General features: G+C 42.1%; 1 long non-coding RNA gene across 1 annotated transcript in view; it reads left to right on the forward strand.

Annotated features, from left to right (window-relative positions):
- Positions 1–21,395, forward strand: part of LOC121838996 — a 126,847-nt gene extending 105,452 nt beyond the window's left edge. The window contains exon 3 of the long non-coding RNA XR_006078523.1: positions 20,885–21,395. This is a non-coding gene — a long non-coding RNA (uncharacterized LOC121838996). The remainder of the gene's footprint in view (positions 1–20,884) is intronic.
- The last annotated feature ends 5,941 nt before the right edge of the window (positions 21,396–27,336 follow it).

Here is a 27,336-nt window from a genome sequence, read left to right on the forward strand (position 1 = left end):
CTCTCTCTTTTCTTGTTCCTAGACTTAATATGCAGATGTACGTCTCGGGGCTGTCGGAGAGGGAGAGATCAGACGCGTCCCGGCTTGGGATCAAAGCAAGCTATCTGATCTAATAAAATCATATTAAAAAACTCCCAACGCTCATTTCAATGTGCTAACATATTGATGGAGGAGGAGAGGAGCACTTCGTATTAAACTGCAGGAAGACTGAGGGAGTATGATGGGAATCAGGGAAATCAGGAAGTCAAGTCCCGAGGTCATTAAAACAGCATGGGCTTTTCCATACATTTCCACCAAAAACCGCGTGCTTAACTCCTGGAGAAATAAAAAAACACAACGTGTCTGGTATGGTGTTTACAATGAGAGAGCATCTGCTTAGGATGCAAACAACAGTTCCAAAAAAAGTAATACGTTCTTTTTTTTCGTCGTTGATGCTACGTGTCCGGGTGAATCATTACTCATATTTCCCCCCTTGCAGATGTACTGAGGTGAATGAACCTACAGCAGCCTAGATGATAATGGCTGGGTTCTTTTTTGCTTTTTTTTTGCTGTTCTCCAAATAGCATTTTAACGTTTTTTAATTGTACAGAAATGCACCACCATTTTATGTTTCTCTATGTCGGAGTCGGGATGCTCAGTAGATACTTAAGGAATTAAGCAGGTGGTATATTGAGGGAGGGAGGTAAAATGGATGTCAAAGACGGCTGAACGGTGCACTAGCTTCTCTGAAAGGGGAGTTGTGGGGAACAGTAGACCTATATGGAGATGTGATTGCATAGTATGTTTGCCATTGTTACCAAGTTTGGTTAATGAGTACTTTTCAAACTCACCCCATCACTTAACTCCTCAGCTGGTGGGCTGCGGTGTCCTCGGAGTTCACTTTTACCCTCTATTATTAGAGTCACTCTTTTGCTTTTCAAGTGAAACATGGCAGAGAGGTTTACCACCTACTGCGCTGTAGGTATGTGCTTGTGGCTTATCTATGAGCGTACCTTTGTTATTTTAGGACATTTTAGGTCTCTGGGACAGATTTAAGGCATGCAGGCTTTAGTTCAAGCCCAGACGAATCTGGTGTGCAAGTATCAATAGGCTGCAACAAATGCTGTCACACTGAGTAGGTTCCCCAGGACCAGGATTGAGAACGCCTGCTCTCTACCTTTCTCGCTATCGCTCAGCTTCCCTATCTTCATCTCTTGCCCTCCTTGTGATTGACAGGCCTTTGATAGCGTGTCTATCTCAGTGTACGGTACATGGCTTCTCTTTCTCTCTCTCCCGACTTTTTCTTTCCCACCTCTTTTTTTCTGTTTCATCCCCTCTTCTCTCTCATCATTTCCTCTTCCTCTCACCCTCTTCTCTCTCATCATTTCCTCTTCCTCTCACCCTCTTCTCTCTCATCATTTCCTCTTCCTCTCACCCTCTTCTCTCTCATCATTTCCTCTTCCTCTCACCCTCTTCTCTCTCATCATTTCCTCTTCCTCTCACCCTCTTCTCTCTCATCATTTCCTCTTCCTCTCACCCTCTTCTCTCTCATCATTTCCTCTTCCTCTCACCCTCTTCTCTCTCATCATTTCCTCTTCCTCTCACCCTCTTCTCTCTCATCATTTCCTCTTCCTCTCATCCTCTTCTCTCTCATCATTTCCTCTTCCTCTCACCCTCTTCTCTCTCATCATTTCCTCTTCCTCTCACCCTCTTCTCTCTCATCATTTCCTCTTCCTCTCACCCTCTTCTCTCTCATCATTTCCTCTTCCTCTCACCCTCTTCTCTCTCATCATTTCCTCTTCCTCTCACCCTCTTCTCTCTCATCATTTCCTCTTCCTCTCACCCTCTTCTCTCTCATCATTTCCTCTTCCTCTCACCCTCTTCCCTCCCCCTCCCCAACCTCCGTTCTCTTTCCCATCGCTTACTTCAGTCTGCCACCTTCTCCTCTGGTTGTCCCAGGGTCCCTATACATTGCTTCTCTTTTTCCTCCGCGCTCGTCCTCTCACCTTTTTCTCTATTCCTCCATCACAGGGATATTCTTTCTTCCGTAGGACATCTGGCATAGGCCTTCAACCAGTAAGCTAATTCCATTGGGCTTTTTTGCATAATTTTGCTTTTCACTCTGCAGTTTATTTCACTTAGGGGTTTAAGCTTGTTAAGGTGTTATTGACCACGGGAGCATTGATTTTTGTTGTAGCTTTCTCCTTTCGCTGCTGCCCGATTGATTCACTTGTTTAGACAGTGGACAGTCTTGTATACACATTCATCCTGTGCCGCACTGTGTTCTCTAACACATTGGTGTCAGGGTGACATAGTTTAACTGAAACTAAGGTTGAAAAAGTATTGCTGAGTATGCCTTGAAGTGGACTAATAGGAAAAAATGTCATGGTAATGGGATATAGTACTCCAAAGATATTTGTGAACAAAATATTTAGGTCCTATCATCTTTTTTTTGTCTTTGAAAGTATGTAGACATTGCCAAATTGAATAATGTACTTATGAACTTTCCAATGAACTTTGGAATGAGCAGAATAAAAATTTTTTAGAGGACACATCATCTGTTAGCCACAGTTTTGTTAGCCACATGTTTTGACTCTGTTATTGTCATTGTCCCTGTACTCTGAGCTCCAGAGCTGACAGGGGAGTGCTGGCGATGAGGAGCCCAGGTGAGTGACCTCAACCCTGGACTCGGAGAGCAGACTGCAGTGGGAAGTCTTGCGGTTTGAAAAAAAAAACATGGCTAGCTTTTCATTCATTTTCATTTCATCTCTGTCCTCTCTCTCCCTAGCTTTTCCTCTCTTTTCTCTCTCTCTCTCTCTCTCTCTGACATATCGCTGCCCCTGTTAAGTAGCGCTGGCCTCTCCCATCCCTTACAGGTGAAATCTATTCTCACATAGGCCTCAGGGGCCTGGGCTGGACTGTAACAGAATTTCAACCCCTTTGGGCCTGGCCACAAACCTGAGAATAAATGGCTGAGGTGCTAGTGCTGGACAGAAAAATCAATGCCTGTTTATACAGACATGACAATCTTGGCGCCCAAGCAATTCGCCGCTTGCTCTTCTTGGCGCCCCTCAATGTACCGCTCCCCCTCCTCTCCTCTACCACTCTCCTCTACAGAGGTTAAAATATGTGCCCTCTCAAGAGATTGGAGCAGTAAGTTGCAGACACTGTGTTACTATTTTGTTCTCATTCTCTGTGGCATGTATTACGAACATAGCCAGGTAGTGGGTGGGGGACCTGCGGTACTGTACATTGGCGACAGTGGACCACCTTGTCGTTCACCACTTTTTCTGTACCCTTCACTGCTGGAATCACAGTGAGACACACACACACATTCACATTCTCACATACACATATGGTAACGCAGAGATCCCTGTCTTTTAGTTGAGTTGGCTATAGCTGTGGGGCCTGCTATGAGTAGAATTCCTGCCTTTTGAGTGGGGAGTTTCACGGTATGGAAAATGTGTTCTTACATCAGTAATGAACAGTAAAGAATAACCAGAAATCATGACCATTTTCCAAAGCATACGCCACACCAGAGGCCCTCAGCTAGCAGACTCCTCAGTCCAAACTGTGACGTTGGCTTTAAGAAACAAACGGTTGACGCAGGCTGGTAACACTTGCAGCATTATTGCAATTACACCGGACAGATGGGCCGACACCCTTGAAATATTAGTCATGTGTGTTATCTATTTAAACATTATGAATGAGCTCATTGAAAGCACAGGGCAGGATGAATTTATCCTCTTGAATGAAAGTCAAATTATTTTCATATGCTTTGTACGGTGCTCAAATGATCATAAGGAATGATACAAACCAGACACTGGCAAACCAGATCCAGGGACCCCCCCTTGTGCATACAGGTTTTCAATCCAAACAGCAACTATGTTTGACTGAGTTTTTAATGTAACAGTGAGCTGAGTCTTGGTTGACCTTATTGGTCTCATATTTGTATCTCATGAAATGGTCTTCTAGAATTCACAACAACCGGGGAGGGGTGGGGGGGTGGACGCCTATTAAGTTTGTCCCTTAAGAGTGCCAGTTATCAAAAACAAAGTGTGTGTAAATCATACTTTAACCCCCCCACACACACACCTCATAGCCCCAATGGTTTCTCCCAGGCCAAGCTGTGTGATTAGCTGCTCTTATAGTTTCCAGTGAAGGGGATGACAGCCAGAGTTTCCGAAGCATTAGCACAGTACTTGAAGCACGATGCTCCTGCTCTCACAGCGGGTCACAAGAAACAGGACTATATTGCTGCTTTCTTTCTTTCTCATTTAGGAAAACGCTGTTGTATATGTTGTATACGTACGTTACTGTCATTTCCTTTCTTTTGACCCGTCTTCTCTTCCTTATTCTTTCGTTTCAATGCCTTATGTTTCTCCCTGCCGTTTGGAATCGTACCATGTAACAGGCGAATCCCACACACAGCACTTAGCAGTTGTTATCTACTGTCCTTTTTGATGTAGAACTATTCAGTATTTGGCCTCTTGTTCCCGCGCTATCGATTTCTCCCTGGATGGATTTGTTTAGATCACCGCTCTGTTTGTTGAGACCAGGGTATGCGGAGTGTGAACCATCGGGGGGGTCATTTGAAACTCGTTCTGATTTATGTCCCTGTCCCAAATCTAAACATGAATCACGGCCTGCCAAGGAAGTCAGTCTCACAGTGGGCTGTCCGAAACAGCGCCCGCGGTGGGAATAAGGCCACGGCAACAGGGGCACAATTGATTTCCTCATTGCTCCAATTTGTCGCCTAATCCAGTGATATGTTGATAAATGTTTGCCCTTTGTCAATTAATTTTGCTGAAAAATGAGCCCCAGAATGGCGGACGATGCATCAATACCAGCCAGCGGAGTTCAGTGACAAAATTAAGTGATACAATTAATTGCCCTCCATTCCTTCCTGTGAAAACATAACTAATGAGGGAGGCAATTATAATTGTATGTGGTCTCCTTCGAGAAAGGAAGGCGTTGTATCTTGAGATGAAAGACCATGACGGTGATTGTAAAAAGGAAAAAGGTGCTCCTAACTTGAAAAACATAGCCGTCCTGCAGAAAAATGACCCCAAACATAAAAGAGAAGGAGAAACAAGGCATTTGTTTTTGTTTGCGTCAGCTCGATGTAGCCATGGTGAGCAGGAGAGCACAACGGAGCACTCTTTAAAAATATATATATATTTTTTTTACAGAGGGCCATAATTCAAACCAAATGTCTGGCTTTTGTACTCGTAGAGCCCTTGCTGTGGAGGAGGATTATGGGGGCTCTCTCGTTCCCCTGATTAAAGTGTGTGAAGCACCGTGGGCCGCAGGGGTGGTGCCGTGTCTCTTCGGCCTCCCTGACAAGGGCGTTGACAGCACCTGGGCAGCCGCCAACCACAGGGAAAACGAAGCAGTAGCTCAATCGAGCTAGCGGATCAAAGGCACAGCACAGATGTAATTTATTGTCAGCATTTCCTCCCGAAAGAATAATTGTGGCGACTTGGAGCCCGTTAGATCGATGCGTATGGATTTTTTGTCGCCGGAATCCTGTAGCGGCATGCCGTAAATGAGGGATATGGGTTTGTGTAACTGCTTTCCAATGGAAATGGGAATGTTCAACGACTCCCTCTTGCAACATTATCATGCAAACCGGGAGGAGGGGGGTCTGGAGCATGGGATCCTAGGAGCTCTACCTCGTAACAGGCAGAGGGCAAAGGTTGTTTGTTTGCCTCATTTTTACAACAGTTGTTTGACTGAGCCGCCCTCCCATTTAATTTCTCTTGTCACCTTTAGGGTGTTGGGACAATTTGCATCTGTCCAATCAGAAAAAGGAGAATCTCTGACTGGGTCTTTGGTGATAGTACCTCAGAGAAATGTTCTTACAGCTCAGCGTCTGATGGTGGACCGTCTTCTAGGGATTGGACAGAGAGTCACCGCATTAGCATTTTTATGTGTAAAGTGGTAGCCCAAAAACCAGTCAGTCTCTCTCTAAATTAACAAAAAGTGAATGAACGTATCTAAATTATAATTTGCACAAATTTGCTTGAACAATGAAAGGACGATCAAATAAAATGATGGATTCAAGAACTATATTTATCCAACCCTTGTAAAAATAAAGACGGAATGTGCATTATACTCCATCGTAAATGGTTAATTATTCCATTTAACTCTTTACATTACTAGATGCAAATGACATATACAGTATCATTAAACTCAGAGCCTCATTTTAAGTGAAGAAAATGCCTATAAGATCCAAACGGCCCGGGGCACAATTAGCTGAATCTGAAAGTTGGCCCGGACAATGCCGTCATTTTGTTCAGTGGCAACGCTACATTAAGTGCAGTAACTTCAGCGGTTTTAATGAAGGTATTGCAATAAACTGGAGGGTATTAAAACATAAAATAGCACGGGGGGGGTCGAGTAGGTTTAAGAAATCCTGGTTCACACAAACAACCGGGAAAGAATGACTCTCATGAACGAAAACATATGCCCTTAATATGTTTATTGGTGCCTAACCAATTAGAGTGGGTAAATCATTTCAGACAGATATTGGGTGCCATATTCTCAGTACAATGAGTGGATAGAATATATTGAAAATGTCTGTTTTCTTAGTGTGTGAGTGTGGGAAAGAGAGAGCGAGATAATATGAGTGGGTGTAAAGAGAGAGAGATATAATATGAGTGAGTGTAAAGAGAGAGAGATATAATATGAGTGAGTGTAAAGAGAGAGAGAGATATAATATGAGTGGGGGTAAAGAGAGAGAGATATTATTTGAGTGGGGGTAAGGAGAGAGAGATATAATATGAGTGGGTGTAAAGAGAGAGAGAGAGATATATATTATGAGTGGGTGTAAAGAGAGAGACAGACATTATATGAGTAGGTGTAAAGAGAGAGATATAATATGAGTGGGGGTAAAGAGAGACAGATATAATATGAGTGGGTGTTAAGAGAGAGAGATTATATGAGTGGGTGTAAAGAGAGAGAGAGAGAGAGAGAGATTATGAGTGGGTGTAAAGAGAGAGAGAGAGATATTATGAGTGGGTGTAAAGAGAGAGAGATATAATATGAGTGTGTGAAGAGAGAGAGAGCCATAATATGAGTGGGTGTAAAGAGAGAGAGAGATATAATATGAGTGGGTGTAAAGAGAGAGAGATATTAATTAAATGAGTGGGGGTAAAGAGAGAGAGATATTATATGAGTGGGTGTAAAGAGAGAGAGATATAATTTGAGTGGGTGTAAAGAGAGAGAGATAGATTATGAGTGGGTGTACAGAGAGAGAGAGAGAGAGAGACATAATATGAGTGGGTGTAAAGAGAGAGAGATATAATATGAGTGTGTGAAGAGAGAGAGAGCCATAATATGAGTGGGTGTAAAGAGAGAGAGATATAATATGAGTGGGTGTAAAGAGAGAGAGATATTAATTAAATGAGTGGGGGTAAAGAGAGAGAGATATTATATGAGTGGGTGTAAAGAGAGAGAGATATTATTTGAGTGGGGGTAAGGAGAGAGAGATATAATATGAGTGGGTGTAAAGAGAGAGAGAGAGATATATATTATGAGTGGGTATAAAGAGAGAGACAGACATAATATGAGTAGGTGTAAAGAGAGAGATATAATATGAGTGGGGGTAAAGAGAGACAGATATAATATGAGTGGGTGTTAAGAGAGAGAGATTATATGAGTGGGTGTAAAGAGAGAGAGAGAGAGATTATGAGTGGGTGTAAAGAGAGAGAGAGATATTATGAGTGGGTGTAAAGAGAGAGATATAATATGAGTGTGTGAAGAGAGAGAGAGCCATAATATGAGTGGGTGTAAAGAGAGAGAGATATAATATGAGTGGGTGTAAAGAGAGAGATATTAATTAAATGAGTGGGGGTAAAGAGAGAGAGATATTATATGAGTGGGTGTAAAGAGAGAGATATAATTTGAGTGGGTGTAAAGAGAGAGAGATAGATTATGAGTGGGTGTACAGAGAGAGAGAGAGAGAGAGAGAGCATAATATGAGTGGGTGTAAAGAGAGAGAGATATAATATGAGTGTGTGAAGAGAGAGAGAGCCATAATATGAGTGGGTGTAAAGAGAGAGAGATATAATATGAGTGGGTGTAAAGAGAGAGAGATATTAATTAAATGAGTGGGGGTAAAGAGAGAGAGATATAATTTGAGTGGGTGTAAAGAGAGAGAGATATATTATGAGTGGGTGTACAGAGAGAGAGAGAGAGAGAGACATAATATGAGTGGGTGTAAAGAGAGAGAGATAATATGGGTGGGTGTAAAGCGAGAGAGATAATATGAGTGGGTGTAAAGAGAGAGAGATATATTATGAGTGGGTGTAAAGAGAGAGAGAGAGATATTATGAGTGGGTGTAAAGAGAGAGAGATATTATGAGTGTGTGTAGAGAGATATATAATATGAGTGGGGGTAAAGAGAGAGAGAGAGATATAATATGAGTGGGTGTAAAGAGAGAGAGATATATAATATGAGTGGGTGTAAAGAGAGCGATATATAATATGAATGGGTGTAAAGAGAGAGATATTATATGAGTGGGGGTAAAGAGAGAGAGATATTTAATGAGTGGGGGTAAAGAGAGAGAGATATATAATATGAGTGGGTGTAAAGAGAGCGATATATAATATGAATGGGTGTAAAGAGAGAGATATTATATGAGTGGGGGTAAAGAGAGAGAGATATTTAATGAGTGGGGGTAAAGAGAGAGAGATATTATGAGTGTGTGTAGAGAGACATATATAATATGAGTGGGGGTAAAGAGAGAGAGATATAATATGAGTGGGTGTAAAGAGAGAGATATATATAATATGAGTGGGTGTAAAGAGAGCGAGATATAATATGAATGGGTGTAAAGAGAGAGAGATATAATATGAGTGGGGGTAAAGAGAGAGAGAGATATTAAATGAGTGGGGGTAAAGAGAGAGAGATATTATATGAGTGGGTGTAAAGAGAGAGATATATAATTTGAGTGGGTGTAGAGAGAGAGTGAGAGATATTATGAGTAGGTGTACAGAGAGAGAGATATAATTTGAGTGGGTGTAAAGAGAGAGAGATAATATGAGTGGGTGTAGAGAGAGAGAGATATTATATGAGTGGGTGAAGAGAGAGAGAGAGAGAGACATAATATGAGTGGGTGTAAAGAGAGAGAAAGATAATATGAGTGTGTGTAGAGAGAGATATAATATGAGTGGGTGAAGAGAGAGAGAGAGACATAATATGAGTGGGTGTAAAGAGAGAGAGAGAGAATATGAGTGTGTGTAGAGAGAGAGATATAATATGAGTGGGTGTAGAGAGAGAGAGATATTATATGAGTAAAGAGAGAGAGGTATAATATGAGTGGGTGTCGAGAGAGAGAGGTATAATATGAGTAGGTGCAGAGAGAGAGAGTTATAATATGAGTGGGTGAGGAAAGAGAGAGACATAATATGAGTGTGTGTAGAGAGAGAGATATAATATGAGTGGGTGTGAAGAGAGAGATATATAATATGAGTGGGTGTAAAAAGAGAGATAATATGAGTGGGTGTAAAGAGAGAGAGGTATAATATCAGTGGGTGTAAAGAGAGAGAGAGACATAATATGAGTGAGTGTAAAGAGAGAGAGACATAATATGAGTGGGTGTAATGAGATATATATATATATATATATATATATATATATAATATGAGTGGGTGTAGAGAGAGAGAGAGATAATATGTGTGAGTGTGAAGAGAGAGATGCAATATGAGTGGGTGTAGAGAGAGAGAGATATATAATATGAGTGGGTATAAAGAGAGAGAGAGAGATAATTTGAGTGGGTGTAAAGAGAGAGAGAGAGAGATAATTTGAGTGGGTGTAAAGAGAGAGAGAGAGAGATATTGTATGAGTGGGTGTAAAGAGAGAGAGATATAATATGAGTGGGTGAAAAGAGATAGAGATATAATATGAGTGGGTGTAAAGAGAGAGAGATATAATATGAGTGGGTGTTTAGAGAGATATATAATATGAGTGGGTGTAGAGAGAGAGGTATAATATGAGTGGGTGTAAAGAGAGAGAGAGAGATAATATGAGTGGGTGTAAAGAGAGAGAGAGAGAGATAATATGAGTGGGTGTAGAGAGAGAGAGATAATATGAGTGGGTGTAGAGAGATATAATATGAGTGTGTGGAGAGAGAGAGACATAATATGAGTGGGTGTAAAGAGAGAGATATAATATGAGTGGGTGTAGAGAGAGAGAGATATATAATATGAGTGGGGGTAAAGAGAGAGATATATAATATAAGTGGGTGTAGAGAGAGAGAGATATAATATGAGTGTGTGTAAAGAGAGAGAGATATAATTTGAGTGGGTGTAGAGAGAGAGAGATTATATGAGTGGGTGTAAAGAGAGAGAGATATAATTTGAGTGGGTGTAGAGAGAGAGAGACATAATATGAGTGGGTTTAAAGAGAGAGATGTATAATATGAGTGGGTGTAGAGAGAGAGAGAGAGATAAAATGAGTGTGTGTAGAGAGAGAGATATAATGTGAGTGGGTGTAGAGAGAGAGAGATATTATATGAGTGGGTGCAGAGAGAGAGAGGTATAATATGAGTGGGTGTGGAAAGAGAGAGACATAATATGAGTGTGTGTAGAGTGAGAGATATAATATGAGTGGGTGTAGAGAGAGATATAATATGAGTGGGTGTAGAAAGAGAGATATAATATGAGTGGGTGTAAAGAGAGAGAGGTATAATATCAGTGGGTGTAAAGAGAGAGAGACATAATATGAGTGGGTGTAAAGAGAGAGAGACATAATATAAGTGGGTGTAATGAGATATATATAATATGAGTGGGTATAAAGAGAGAGAGAGAGAGATAATTTGAGTGGGTGTAGAGAGAGAGAGAGAGATAATATGAGTGGGTGTAGAGAGAGAGATAATATGAGTGGGTGTAGAGAGAGAGAGAGAGATATTGTATGAGTGGGTGTAAAGAGATAGAGATATTGTATGAGTGGGTGTTTAGAGAGATATATAATATGAATGGGTGTAGAGAGAGAGGTATAATATGAGTGGGTGTAAAGAGAGAGAGAGAGATAATATGAGTGGGTGTAGAGAGAGAGAGATAATATGAGTGGGTGTAGAGAGAGAGACATAATATGAGTGGGTGTAAAGAGAGAGATATAATATGAGTGGGTGTAGAGAGAGAGATATAATGAGTGGGTGTAGAGAGAGATATATAATATGAGTGGGTGTAGAGAGAGCTATATAATATGAGTGGATGTAAAGAGGGAGCGATATAATATGAGTGGGTGTAGAGAGAGAGATATAATATGAGTGGGTGTAGAGAGAGAGAGAGAGAGATAATGAGTGCTTGTAAAGAGAGAGACGGTCTCTGCGTATCAAGTCGACTTTCCCCGAGCAATAAGTGAAGGCTGCCATTAAGCATAGTTGTCTGTTTTAAATATAAATCAGTTCCCTTCTCGTTCAAGTTGTTATCTTAATTATTTAGTGAGAGCGGGTGGATGCATTATCGACTTGATCTAAATGTGATATGAGTGGAAATCAAGATGATGTGATAATTGGTATGATGACGGAGTACGGGGGAGTGCGGGACAATGGCGACAAATAGTAATTAAAACGTAAATAAATGATGGCGCTAAAACTGTTAGTGCAGCCGGATGACATGCCATGCATGCTTCAGCGAGGCAGCTGTGAGCGTGTGCGGCAGGCAATGACAATGATTCAAAGACGCCCGCTCGATTCTTACAACCAGCTATTGTGGGCCTAATTACAATACCATTCCTTCATATTGTACCGCAATGCTCAAATAAATAGAAAACTATAGCGTGGCACTACCATAAATAGATGCTTTACACTATTACATTGTGTGTATTATAATAGTAATCTATTAGACGCCGTGCTGCTTAGATTACACAGTCGTGTGGATTATGCAGTGTCACTTCACTGCGTACAGCATCACACAGAAAGTTCAACCTCATTGTATACCCTACTACTTATTGCCTTCTCTCTACTGTGTGCCCACGAGGGTACTGTACTGCATGTGTGCATGTCTGAGAGATTGATTTCTGCGTGTGTTCGTAAACACTCACTGTAGCTGCGATTCACAGTACGCGATTCACAGTACGCGATTCACAGTACGCGATTCACAGTACGCGATTCACAGTACGCGATTCACAGTACGCGATTCACAGTACGCGATTCACAGTACGCGATTCACAGTACGCGATTCACAGTACGCGATTCACAGTACGTGACAACAAGGCCCTCTCCGGTTTTCCGTGTCCATTTGATGACAGAGTCACTTTACCCGCCCGCTCTTACCTTTAAACTTCTTTCAGACTTCCCCAGTTTTGAGTCTGCGGCTCTTTAGGATCACTGTGGGGCTACTGTTATCATGGGTTCAGTAAAACATCTCCCTCCTGACAGTAGCTAATGTAGCCCTCAGCTCATCCCCAGACACCACTCCTCCTCCCCCTTCCTCCCCCTTTCCTCCCGTCATCCAGCAGCCAGATGCATGGGAATGGAGGAGTGGAGGGGGGAGAAAACACCCCCGGATCTGCATAAAAACTGCTCAAGTGCAGAAAGCGGGCCCCATCTGGAAGATGTCGAACTGAAAATGAAGTTGTACAAAACCATTCCATTGACAATAAAGCTAATTTTTATGGCTCTGACAAGTATGTAATTATGTTCAGTGGTGCTTTTCCGATTTTTATCACAGTCAATAAACCACAGTGCTAATTTCATTCCCATTTGACATATTTACACGGAAACATTTGATTCGGGGTAATTAGTCATCCTGAAAGCCTTGATAGATCGCTTTTAATGATCTGTGACCCTTGGCCCGTGGGCTCATCTGTTTGCCGCCTGTCAATCTCTCGGGAGATTTGCTTCCTGGGTGACCTCTTCAGACAGAATGTCATCGAGACCGTGCCCGCCAGTAGGCCTGAATAGTTTCCTAACCTCGCCTCCTTCCCATCCTGACCGCTGGTATGAAAGGATGTAGTGGTGGAAAGGGATAGCGTTGAAACCCATCCACTCATTTTGTCAGCAAAGTCTGTACTTTTTTTCCTGGTCAGGTCATGTGGTCAGGAATAACTCTGGGCTGTCGTGATCACAACGAAGAGGAGATGGAAGAGAAGAGGAAGAAGTCTCTATGTCTCTCAATTGTATTTGGGGTATTGACCTTAGGCACGGAATACCGATCACATCCCATATTTTCATTTAGTCCTCCTTAGATCCACGGACCGTCCTACTCACCCGTCTACGTTCTCCTCTCTACTTCCCTGATGTAAACCCAACAGACGCACACCTTCCCCATCAGAACACAACCTCTGTCTGGACAAATCAAGCATCTGTCCCCCAGGTTAGATACCTGTCCAACTAGCCGCCGATGCAGCGCAGAGAGACTACCGGCTCATTGATCGTCCTCCATTCCTTTGGGGAGGCGCCACAGGGGTTGATGGGAAAGACAAGGTTCACTTAGGGAGGTGGGAATTGGTGGCAGCGGTGGGATCCGACAGTCCTCCCATCCTCCTGGAGCTCAGCCTGGAGAGAGGGTCGCAGCAGGAGGGGGGGGGGGGTCGCTGTCATAAAAAGCCCATCAGAAAGCGCCAGTAATTACCCAGGAAATTGGCGGTGAAATTGAAAAACTTTGTGGCCACTGTAGCAGTTCTTTTCCCCTCCGAGAATCCCTCTCGCGTGACTGTATAGTGCTTTAGCCCCGGTGATAAAAGAATGGTTAGTCTTCGGTGCCTGAGTGAGTGCACAGCAAGGTGTACCGGCTTCAAGCTGACAGGGGACGTCTTTTACGGTCGCACTTGTTCCCAATCATATCTATCAGCACTTTTTGAAATGTTGTCGTCAGTCGATGTTTACACACACCTATTAGAGAAATGACATTTTATCGCACTATCCCAGAACAGAATCGCATGTATCTGAGATATAATGTGTAGTGGTGCTGGACTAGTTGGCACATTATACAAAGAGTTCTCCACGCTAAAGTTAGTGATATCAATGGTATAATTTTGTCGTTTTTCAGCATTCAATTTGGTATTGTTAGGGAATATGTCTGATGTACTTTAGCTTTTGGCCTAGTTATTTAGTAATCCTGCAGTGTTCAACGTTGAAGAAGGGCTGAACCTCATTTTGAGACATGGACGTATGATTGATTTATCTGTTGTGATCCCATGCATGGCCTACCAGTAAGTAACCGTGCATTTGGCACTTGCCAATCCCAGAGAGGTGAAGACACTTAAGTACATTAAATAATGCAGCATGTCAATAGTAATGAAGCAGCGACATGCTCAGGAACGACCAAAGGGCTTCGCATTGTTCTGCCGATTTAACGCCAATCTCCATAATCAACATGAAACCGCCACAGCGTGCAAGCAGACATAATACGGCCATTCGCGTGATGAGTGATTGATTGAATTTGATGTAACAAGGGGTTTCTGGTCGTCTAACATTCAGCATACAAATCCGATGGGAAATGTTATGCCGATGAGATGTATTCATGGAATCCGGAAGGCGTTTTAACGTCTTCATGTACATCACAGACATAAGCGGCCTGTGTTGTCTTAGGAAGATGACAAGTTGTAGCCATTGACAGGCCATTTCAGTGCATTAATGTTAAAATGATATCAAAATAGTGACACGTCTTTCGGGTTGCCAGTTAATATTTTTTAGTGTGCTGCACAATTGAGCTCTACTATTGTACAATTACAAGTGCACCACCAGATCGCTGAGTATGAGCCTTGCCAGTTCAGATTGATCAACAATAATTCTACGTTCTGGTATGCCGTTATTGAAGTAGTACTGCACTTAAATACTGTCATATATGCTCTTGGCCTCTGAGTGACCCAAGTTTCAACCACTCTACCTTTCCACAGCACCAAACACTGAGATGTCACCTTTCGATTGTGCTAATGACATGGACAATGCTGATTGCGTGTGCAATCTTTTGCACAACCAAGTGCCGTTAATTGGGCGGCAGGGTAGCCTAGTGGTTAGAGTGGCGGACTAGTAACCGAAAGGTTGCTAGTTCAAATCCCCGAGCTGACAAGGTACAAATCTGTCGTTCTGTCCCTGAACAGGCAGTTAACCCACTGTTCCTAGGCCGTCATTGAAAATAAGAATTTGTTCTTAACTGACTTGCCTAGTAAAATAAAGGTTAAATAAAATATTTTAAAAATTGCAATTGTGAGATCTACCCCCCCACACATCTCTGTTTTCATATTCCCTGATATATATATATATATATATGTGTGTGTGTGTGTGTGTGTGTGTGTGTGTGTGTGTATTAATTCACGCCAAATTACAATTCAGAACGTTGTTTATTATTAACTGCATTCAAGAATATTAGTGAATCATATGTTTACATTGACACTTTTGACTTGTGTGCTATGACAATCAGCACTAACTGGTTATGTTTTCAAAATAGACCTGCTAAAGCACAGGAGAAATCAGCAGTAGTAACATTGGGCACCAGTGGATGTAAGACTTGGTGGTCACTAGCGCTTTGGTTGTTGACGCTAAGTGATATTTACAGGTTGTGGCAAATGAGATAGCTTATTAGCAGCCCAATTAACATTTGAGTTGCCCAGGGCATTGTGTGGCAGAGCTCAGCTGGTAGTCTACTGTCAAGTTCCTGATGCATGCAGGGAAATCTAAGATGGGATCCAGACAGCCCCTGGTCACATGACCAGCGTACCCGTTAATCTGCTTGCATTCATTTTAATCTCATTTAAAAGTCCATCACAGCAATTAAATCAACCCAGGTGGAATAATATTGTTTTGATTTCACAAATAGGGTGTCATTTGTTAACCAGCCGACGTCCTTCAGAGACACGGTCATGCATTTGGCCAATATACCAGACTGACGGCAGAACCCGCAAAAATGAGAAATCTTTCATTCAGAGTGAAAAGGGATGCTGTATATTCATCAGAATACAATGATTTTGTGATCGCTATTATCATATTAACGTGAACAGACTTGGAGAACAATTCAGTTCTACGAACAGTCCTTTCAACAGACCTCTCATGCAACTCCACTTTTGCACATAGCCTACTAGGTCTAGCCTGGGTCTGTGTTTTATATTACGTTCTGTCTCTACGCCTCTGTTTTGTTTTCTATTTTGTTGTACATTTCGTTTAGCTGTTTTTTTTTTTACTGGAATACATTGCCATGAATTATAGATTACAAACAATCTAGGCCTAGGGCAGTTTCCTGCCTGTATACTGTGTGCGTGGTATATATTAGAAAATGGTGCATGCAGTATCTAGCTCATGAAAAACACTGTACCTGATGTTAGCATTTTGGAGAAGATGCTATTACCACCAGCACTACTACAGTTGTTTTAATTATTTCGGGGGAGGTGGGAACGGCTTCAGCATAAGAGTTTGTCATTTGCGGTGGTGAAAGATGGCACTACGACGGGAACTAGAAACGTTTGAAAGGGGAAACTTTGCGACGGATCTCCTGTTACGAATGCCCTGTGAGTTTGTTATGTTTTAAAATCGTAGATCCAGTGGCACCGCTTAACACTGACCTCACCGCAACGCAACAGCCCAGAGAATATGAATGCAAATACCTCCCCGGTGTCATGCTGTCATCCATTCGAAAGAGGTTTGAAATTCAAAAATGTCCCTGTAGTTAGCTTTTCATGCATGTCCCATTCCCAACTATGGGGCAGGAGTTGGTCCAATTGTAAAAAGGCTCAGTTTTGGCAGTTCTGTTATTTTTTTTTGTTATTGTTATTATTCATCAAGGCGTACGTTAATCTAATCTTTGTCTTTAGGCCCAGCGATGCCAACAGACACACACTGTTGGCCCAATTAATATTTTTAAGTGCATCACACACTTAGATAGTGATGCAGGCTGGCTCTTAAATACGGTTTTATACATGTTTTATGAGGACGACAATTATGGCATTTCCATATCTGAGACATTTGTGTGCCGACATTCTCCGAGGACTTTCGTTCTTCCTCAACTCTCCCTTAGGACTTTTTTTTGTAGTGTGTGTGTGTGCGTGTCTGTGTGTGTGCGAGGATAAGTGGGGGAGATAAGTTCCATAAGTTTAGGTTCCTTTCCCTTCCTCCCAACCCTCTGTTTTTAAAATGTCCCTTCTCTCCCTAATTAGATAGATTATCATAATAACATCCATGTCGGAGAGAGATTTAGCTTGCATCAGAACCGTTGTGCTGCCTGGCAGAATGAGAAAAAGTTACCCAGTTTCTTGTGACGGTATTTTTAAACAAATTTTATACCCCGAGTTTATTTCACCCTATGGCCTCCTGGAGATGTGTTGCGTTAAGTACTGTTTCTTCCAAAATAATGGTTCCCATGTCCCAGTCCTACCACTATGTACTGTACAAAGTTTAAGGAGACTTTGGGGGCCACCTGTTTATACGGTGTGTGTATGTGTGTGTATTTGTGTGTATGTGTTGTCATGCGTATGTGCGTCTAGTCTAGCCAAAGCTTTCATGGTTCTTATGTCAGCCAAGTGACTGCTATTGCGAGCTTCTCTCCTTCCTCTGGCTACTTTCCGTTCACTCTGCTATTGTATAACTGTTATCACGACTCTCCTAGCCTAGCGCCTTAGCAACAGGCCTTCCACCAGCATCCACCCATCAGGAAGGTGCTGACAGCTTACAAAAGCCCAGTGATAACTGTGGTGTTGTTCCAAAAGAAAAAATATTTTTGCCTTCATTTACATGCCCAATGGTGGCTATAGAAGCTTTATTGTCCCTGGCAAGGTGATAAGGGAGAGTAATTGTTATAGGCTAATGGCACCGGAGGGGAGGCTGCCATTTTACGATCCCGATTTTACGATGCTATTGTGTTTTTTCATGTTATTTGTAACTTATTTTGTACATAATGTTTCTGCCACCGTTTCTTATGACCTTAAAAAGCGTCTAGATATCAGGACAGCGATTACTAACCCCGTACTGGAGGAGTACTTTCCTCTTAAGGATCTGACCCTTTAAAAAAAAAAATAGCCTAAAATTACATACACATCTAGCTGCCTGTAGCTCAGGGCCTGAAGCAAGGATATGCATATTCTTGATACCATTTGAAAGCAAACACTTTGACGTTTGTGGAAATGTGAATTTACTGTAGGAGAATATAACACATTAGGTCTGGTAAAAGATAATACAAAGAAAAAAACATGTTTTTTTATCATCTTTGAAATGCAAGAGAAAGGCCACAATGTATTATTCCAGTTTAGGGGCAATTTAGATCGTGTTTACTAGATGGCAGCAGTGTATGTTCAACGTTTTAGACTGATCCAATGAACCATTGCATTTCTGTTCAAACTGTTGTGTCATGTCTGCCCAATGTGCCAAATTGGTTTATTGATACATTTTCAAGTTCATAACTGTGCACTCTCCTCAAACAATAGCATGATATCATCTCACTGGAATAGCTACTGTAAATTGGACAGTGCAGCTAGATTAACAAGAATGTAAGCTTTCTGCCCATATCAGATATGTCTATGTCCTGGGAAATTTTGTTGTTACTTACAACCTCATGCTAATCACATTAGCACACGTTAGCTCAACCGTATCGCGTGGGAGGGACCAATCCTGTAGTGGTTAATGAGTCAGAACTGAAAAAGCGTGTGCGAGCAAGGAGGCCTACAAATCTGACTCAGTTCCACCAACTCTGTCAGGAGGAATGGGCCAAAATTCACTTAACTTATTGTGGGAAGCTTGTGGAAGGCTAACCGAAACATTTGACCCAAGTTAAACAATTTAAAGGCAATGCTACCAAATGCTAATTGAGTGTATGTAAACTTCTGACCCACTGGGAATGTGATGAAAGAAATAAAAGCTGAAATAAATCATTGTCTCTACTATTATTCTGACATTTCACATTCTTAAAATAAAGTGGTGATCTTAACTGACCTAAGACAGGGCATTTTTACGAGGATTAAATGTTAGGAATGGTGAAAAACCGAGTTTAAATGTATTTGGCTAAGGTGTATGGTAACTTCTGACTTCAACAGTATGTGAGAATGCTATTCATTGACTACAGCTCAGCGTTCAACACCATAGTACCCTCAAAGTTCATCACTAAGCTAAGGACCCTGGGACAAAACACCTCCCTCTGCAACTGGATCCTGGACTTCCTGATGGGCCGCCCCCAGGTGATAAGGGTAGGTAACAACACATCTGCCACGCTGATCCTTAACACAGGAGCCCCTCAGGGGTGTGTGCTCAGTACCCTCCTGTACTACATGTTCACTCATGACTGCATGGCCAGGCATGACTCAAACACCATCATCAAGTTTGCCTATGACACAACAGTGTTAGGCCTGATCACCAACAACGATGAGTGGTGTGGTGCCAGTACAACAACCTCTCCCTCAAAGTGATCAAGACAAAGGAGATGAATGTGGACTACAGTAAAAGGAGGACTGAGCACGCCCCCATTCTCATTGACAGGGCTGTAGTGGAGCAGGTTGAGAGCTTCAAGTTCCTTGGTGTCCACATCATCAACAAACTATCATGTTCCACACACACTAAGACAGTTGTGAAGAGGGCACGACAAAGCCTATTCCACCTCAGGAGACTGAAAGCATTTGGCATGGGTCCTCAGATCCACAAAAGGTTCTACAGCTGCACCATCAAGTGCATCCTGACCGATTGCCTCACTGCCTGGTAAAGCAACTGCTTGGTCTTCAATCGCAAGGCGCTACAAAGGGTAGTCCGTACGACCCAGTACATCACTGGGGCCAAGCTTCCTGCCATCCAGGACCTCTATACCAGACGGTGACAGAGGAAGGCCCTAAAAATTGTCAATGTACCAGCCACCCTAGTCATAGACTGTTCTCTCTGCTACCACACAGCAAGTGGAACCGGAGCACCTAGTCTAGCTCCAAAAGGCATCTTAACAGCTGCTACCTCCAAGCCATAAGTGTCCTGAACAGCTAATCAAAGAGCTACACAGACTATTTGCTTTGTCCCCCCCCTCCTTTTACACTGCTAGTACTCTATGTTCATTATCTATGCATAGTCACCTTAACTCTTAACCTACATGTACATATTACCTCAATTACCTCGACTAACCTGTGCCCCCCGCACATTGACTCTGTAACGGTACCCCCTGTAATCATAACATCGTTATTATTATTTTACTGCTGCTGTTAAATGATTTGTTACTTTTTTTTCGACCTATTTTTTTTAACACTTATTTTAAGCGTTTCATTGTAAGATCTACACCTGTTGTATTCGGGGGATGTGACAAATTACATTTGATTTAATTTTGTCTATTTTTCTGTCCCAGGTCGACTGCCTCCACATGAGAGGGGAGATTCAGTCCATCGTCAGCCCCTTACTGTATGTGTGTGTGTCACAAGTGACACTGACTCTCTTGCTAGACTAGACTGCCATTCTGCCTTTATATTTATATTAGCACCATGTCTTTTTATTTTGCCATCATCCCCTATTTACAAGTGCCTTTCACTCAAGTGTGTTATCGACCATGATTGCATTCACCTAACGTCTGACAGTCTCACGTGTGAAATGGACTTGCAAGAACTATTTGTTGCTCGCACAGTGTAAATTGACTAAGAGACAGCTGTTAAAATCCCTATCACCCCCCGCCCCCAAACTATAGAAAAGGGGAATGAACACTTACCTATGGTGTGACCTGCTCCTGCTCCTAGACTACTGCCCCTTGCCACCGTTCGCCTACTCTGTGGGAAAAAGACAACTCTACAACGCTTTCACTCTACATTTCTTGCGTGTGACTGTGACTCCACCACTGATTTGCCCTGGCATAGGATAAGGGACAGCTGGCAGAGCCATCACCGAGCCAGACTACCGAGGGGAACTCGCGCAATAGCACTAGCTAAAGGAAAGTGCTTATTTCAAGTGTGTGAGTTTCCACATTGTGATCAGTATACCCCCTCATTGTGCTTCTTGTGTTTCCCCGCCAGTTGCTGTCTCGACTCCCTCACGCAACCAGCCGACCCTCATCCCGAACACGAAACAACGAGCCTCTGGACTGGACTCGCAAGGGCGCCCCCACTGGTTGTAGTAGGTGGAACAGAATTCCCCCATTTCTTTGGACTGAACTGCTTTAGTATGGTAACATTGACTGGGAGTTTTCTAACAGCCTTGATGTGTTTTGTTAAGAGTAACTTCTGCTGTTTAGCTAACAGGCTCATTTCTTGGTTAAATCTGGGATTGTAAATTCTGTTTACGCTGATTAGCTGCTGCAGTTTTTTTTTCTTTCTTGGGCTCCGTGACAAACGGGCACGACTACTTGTTTCGGGCCCTTACTTCCCGTCGTTTTTGTGCAATACCGCCCTAGTTTTCCCGCGGCCTTGTGTGAATACATTCTCTTGTCAGCTGACCTCAATGTAAGTTTTATATTTAGTATGGTAACATAGGAAACAACCAATCATTTTAAGCCATTGTTGTAAAAGCCAAACCTGTAATAAAGAACCTTTGATGGTACTTTGGCAGATCTCTGTGGTTCTGTTTGCTGTGAAATTATAAAACACTGCTCTTGACATGTGCTTGCGTGTGTAAGTGTACAATCCCTATGAGAGTACAGTGGGGCAAAAAAGTATTTAGTCAGCCACCAATTGTGCAAGTTCTCCCACTTAAAAAGATGAGAGGCCTGTAATTTTCATCATATGTACACTTCAACTATGACAGACAAAATGAGAAAAAAAATCCAGAAAATCACATTGTAGGATTTTTAATGAATTTATTTGCAAATTATGGTGGAAAATAAGTATTTGGTCACCTACAAACAAGCAAGATTTCTGGCTCTCACAGACCTGTAACTTCTTCTTTAAGAGGCTCCTCTGTCCTCCACTCGTTACCTGTATTAATGGCACCTGTTTGAACTTGTTATCAGTATAAAAGACACCTGTCCACAACCTCAAACAGTCACACTCCAAACTCCACTATGGCCAAGACCAAAGAGCTGTCAAAGGACACCAGAAACAAAATTGTAGACCTGTCCAGGCTGGGAAGATTGAATCTGCAATAGGTAAGCAGCTTGGTTTGAAGAAATCAACTGTGGGAAATGGAAGACATACAAGACCACTGATGATCTCCCTCGATCTGGGGCTCCACACAAGATCTCACCCCGTGGGGTCAAAATGATCACAAGAACGGTGAGCAAAAATCCCAGAACCACACGGAGGGACCTAGTGAATGACCTGCAGAGAGCTGGGACCAAAGTAACAAAGCCTACCATCAGTAACACACTACGACGCCAGGAACTCAAATCCTGCAGTGCCAGACGTGTCCAGGCCCGTCTGAAGTTTGCTAGAGAGCATTTGGATGATCCAGAAGAAGATTGGGAGAATGTCATATGGTCAGATGAAACCAAAATATAACTTTTTGGTAAAAACTCAACTTGTCGTGTTTGGAGGACAAAGAATGCTGAGTTGCATCCAAAGAACACCATACCTACTGTGAAGCATGGGGGTGGAAACATCATGCTTTGGGGCTGTTTTTCTGCAAAGGGACCAGGCCGACTGATCCATGTAAAGGAAAGAATGAATGGGGCCATGTTTTGTGAGATTTTGAGTGAAAACCTCCTTCCATCAGCAAGGGCATTGAAGATGAAACGTGGCTGGGTCTTTCAGCATGACAATGATCCCAAACACACCGCCCAGGCAACGAAGGAGTGGCTTCGTAAGAAGCATTTCAAGGTCCTGGAGTGGCCTAGCCAGTCTCCAGATCTCAACCCCATAGAAAATCTTTGGAGGGAGTTGAAAGTCCGTGTTGCCCAGCAACAGCCCCAAAACATCACTGCTCTAGAGGAGATCTGCATGGAGGAATGGGCCAAAATACCAGCAACAGTGTGTGAAAACCTTGTGAAGACTTACAGAAAACGTTTGACCTCTGTCATTGCCAACAAAGGGTATATAGCAAAGTATTGAGATAAACTTTTGTTATTGACCAAATACTTATTTTCCACCATAATTTGCAAATAAATTCATAAAAAATACTACAATGTGATTTTCTGGAGAGAAAAAAAATCTAATTTTGTCTGTCATAGTTGAAGTGTACCTATGATGAAAATTACAGGCCTCTCTCATCTTTTTAAGTGGGAGAACTTGCACAATTGGTGGCTGACTAAATACTTTTTTGCCCCACTGTACATGTTTTACTGTAATGTGGGTGTGTGAAATGTTTATTTTGTGAGTGTGAGACCTGTATGTTTAGTGTGTGCAAGTCAAGCCCAGCCATACCACAACCCCAGGTTTAAAGGGGGGGGAGTGTGTGTGCAGGGTCTGGATCAGTCCTCCTATTAATCAATTGCCCATGTTGGGCTGCCCAGCAGACATAATTACAACCCAGCGCAGGGCACTTATTAAAGGCCAGTTCCTGTCACAGACACAACAAAACTCCACCACTCCAACACCCCAGAGAGAGAGCCTTATCACTAGGTAGAAGGGCTCCCTGCTACCACCACTGGTGTGGAGAATAGAAATGGTAGAATGTCTATTTCTCCTCAAATAAGTTGTCTGTAAAGCTCTGGGACAAAGATAAAGAGTAGTAGTGTTTTTGGAGTTTGTTACTGTAGTTTAGGGCCAGACAAGTTGCTGTTGAATTTCTCTTTCCAGTGGCAGACAAAACCATGGTCAAATTACCAACTTTTTGAGGATTCCGTGCATGAATAGAGACAGCGGAATGTAGAAAATCCCAGAAAGCACATCACTTTATTTGCATTAAAACCCAGCTCATTTCCATCTTCCCTCAAGAGTAATGTTAGAAAAGTTTTCAGTTCAATAATAAAAATGTTTAAATGTCACCAAAGTTAGTTCTAATAAAGAAAAAGATTAACAAGACAGATACCGTATTAACCTGCATATGATTGTGCGCTGTCAGAATAGCGCTTCTTGGGCGTCCTAGAGCGAAACAAATTATTTCTGATGGCCATCCAGGCTCCTTTTCCTTTGAAAGTTCATAGCCGCCCGATTGATTGACAGGCAGACGCACGCTGGCATCGCTCCTTTCAAATGAAACCTCCAACTGGGATGAAAGGGCCCAGACTTCCCCGCGTACAGAGTCACAACTTCCAAATAACACGAAATTGAAATTATGATTAGGAGAAAAAAATAGATATGAATTATTCTGGATTTGCCAGTATTGCTGATGGCTTCAGGTTTCTAAAAATGATAAAATAGTGATGACAATTACCTTTTTGGGGTATTTTTCAATATGAGGAGGGTTGGATAGCACCTCTGTGACATGTCTAACATAAATGGAGTAAAGTTGTGATATTACTATATCTCGCTTGAGAAGGAATTGTGCATATACCAGACTGTAGGAAATTGGCTGCGGTCTAGGCCAATACTACAGTCTTCATATGGAGCATTTGGACAACTTAAATCTGGGCTTTTGTATATGGACAAAATGTGTCACAAGAATAGAATATTAATTTGGCGTCATAACATAGTGATCATCTGTGACACTGCTACAAGTGTGAGGTGCTAGGCACATACCCACATGTATTTGACTGGTTTAAAGTTGTAACACCCTTGCAAGGTTGAACCTTTTCTGTTTATCTTATCATTTCCGTACTGCTTTGCAGTGTACCTACTTGATTCGACTGCATTGTTTGCATTGGCAAAGATGGCCACCACAGCGATTTCTGGGGCTCATCCCCTAGAGATACTGCCATATTTTAGTTAATTAGCCATAGCCCTTTTACTACTTACCCAGAGACAGATTAACTCATGGATACCATGTTTATGTCTCTGTGTGCAGTTTGAAATAAGTTCAATGTAGTTTTGCGAGACATTTCTAACTGACGTTTGCGCAATGACTGGACGTATATGGGATCTCATAAAGTTCCACCTTTAAGTAGAACATATCCTCTTTTTATGAAAATGATTACTATTCATTTATATTGGGCACAACATAATCCAAAAACACAACCAAAGCAAACTGCAAATGCATCCAATAAGTTTGTCGAGTCACACGCTTGATGTAGTCAATGCGCGCTAGGAATATGGGACCGAATACAAAACGTTTGACTACTTTAATACATGCATACAGTACGTTAATTTGCCCAAATACTTCTGACACCTTCAAATTTGGGGACTACATACTAAATGGTAAAACAGAAATGTTTTTAAAACATACCCTCAAATAAAATGGGAAATTCTGTACTGTCGCTTCATATCAAATATTTTATCTCAAATAAAAAATGCTGGAGTATAGAGCCAAATTAAAAGTTTAAGCTTCACTGTCCACATAAATACGTAGGGGAGTGTATGTCTACCTCTGTGCCAAATGTGGTACTTTTATCACAAAGTGCACTATTGAGTCAACATTTCTGTTTAACTGCGCACCACTAGTATACAAAATAGAGTTTATTTTTAATTCTTCCATATTAACACAGGAATCATGGTCAATTGTGTTTTTTGGTGTCAAAATCTTCTCCTGTTGGCACTTTTAGAGTAGATTAGCATCTTGAAGGGGATTGTACATGTTTTTTCAATTGGAATTGACTTTTTGATCTTGAACTGAACTCTGATTGGGTTTTGGTTATCATTATTTTGTCGGACATTGAGAATTGTTAACTTTATTTAATTGTTCATTTTGATTGAAACTCTCATTGTTGACAATAAATACGCTTATTTTGCTCACTATTTAATATTACTTCATGTGATGTCCGCCTTTGTTGCTCTTATATTGACACAGTATTTCCTTGAACTTTTAAGGGGTGTAACTTCGTTTGAGATCTAAGCTGCTAATAGATTTTGAGATATTCAGCCTCTTTATCTCAGGTGTCTCGGTCTGTCTGGACCTACCATGAAGTCTTAAATCCAAAGGCTCACATGCCTCCCGACAGATAAAGCTGTGACATGGTTGCGTTGATGTTGGAGAAGTGATTTTAAATACACTGTTACATTTATTGCATGTGCAGTTTTATGAGACGACACACATTAAACCTCGCCGTAGTAAATCATGTATGAGTAGTAAACAGTCACGTTCATTCGGTCAGTGTCGATGTAATATGATAAGTATGAATCACACTTGAGTTGTCTACTAGCCAGCTAACCATTTTTTTTTCTCATTTTCATATGTTATCAAACCACACTTGGAACACTGGAAACATAGCCTATATACTGCAAATGCGTGTATATCGCATTATACCCAGGTACTACTCATACTGAAACCTAGAAAGTGTTACCATTTATCTAAATGGTCAATATAATACCCACATGGTATAGCATTGATGCGTCTGAGGTCCAGACCTTCATCGATCTTTCAATTTCTTCGAGAATATGTCTTCTGAGTCTTCCTCCAACAGAATATGAAGTAGGCTATGACACTTGACAAATACACTACCCCCACAGCTGTGTGAGTGACAGCCACGTTTAGGACCTCCAGCTCCTCAACCAGTCAGGTTATTGATCTGGGCCAGGGGCGAGTGCAGGCCGTCACAGGGATGATTAGCCATAAACTAGCCTACACCACTTCCCCTACACTATAGCAGGGGTCGTATCTGGGGACCTACTCAGGAGAGCCAGTTCTTTGCCGGATTCACAGTCTCAGAGAAGGAGTGCCGATCTAGGATCTACCTGTCCATACAATCTTACGATTTATTATTTGAAACACATAACTGATCCTGTGTCTCTGAGACTCTTTGTCAATACGGGTCTTGAACTTAGAGTAGATCAACTTAAACACTCAGGAAACTTCAGTGGGGTTCTGTGTCATTTCATTCAGTATCTTAAACACATTGACACTGAATGCTTTTTATTGCCTGTACCAACAAACTCTCTCCATTCTGCTCACCTCACAAATAAGGTACAACATTGGATCCGACTTCCAAGATTTCCACCCTAGAATCATGTTAACCAGAGAAAAGGCACTCTTCTTTTTACCTGTACTGTATTTCTATAAGTAGCATTATGAGTATAGCATTTACTAGCCAATTTTTGCTTTGAGACATACTATGGTGATGAGTGATTAATTATTGTTTGGGAAGGGCCTACAATGAGCTGTATTGCCACCAGAAGGCAACTTCCTGTAATAACCCTCACCCGAAATTACCAAAGATTGATGGCAGAGTATGGTGGCTGAGGAGGTCCACAGTTTTAAAATATGTTAATGATTTGGTCAAGCTCAACTCTTGGCCGCAACACATTTCATTTTATACCCAGTTAGTAGTTAGGTAGTTACAGTCTAGTCCCATCGCTGCAACTCCCGTACGGACTCGGGAGAGCCGAAGGTCGAGAGCCATGTGTCCTTCGAAACACGGCCCTGCAAAGCCGCACTGCCTCTTGACACACTTCTCGTTTAACTCGGAAGCCAGCCGCACCACTGTGTCAGAGAAAAAACGGTACAACTGGAGACCATGTCAGCGTGCATGCACCCGGCCCCCCACAGGAGTCGCTAGAGCACG

Source organism: Oncorhynchus tshawytscha, linkage group LG13, assembly GCF_018296145.1.
Source record: "Oncorhynchus tshawytscha isolate Ot180627B linkage group LG13, Otsh_v2.0, whole genome shotgun sequence".
NCBI lineage: Eukaryota > Metazoa > Chordata > Actinopteri > Salmoniformes > Salmonidae > Oncorhynchus > Oncorhynchus tshawytscha.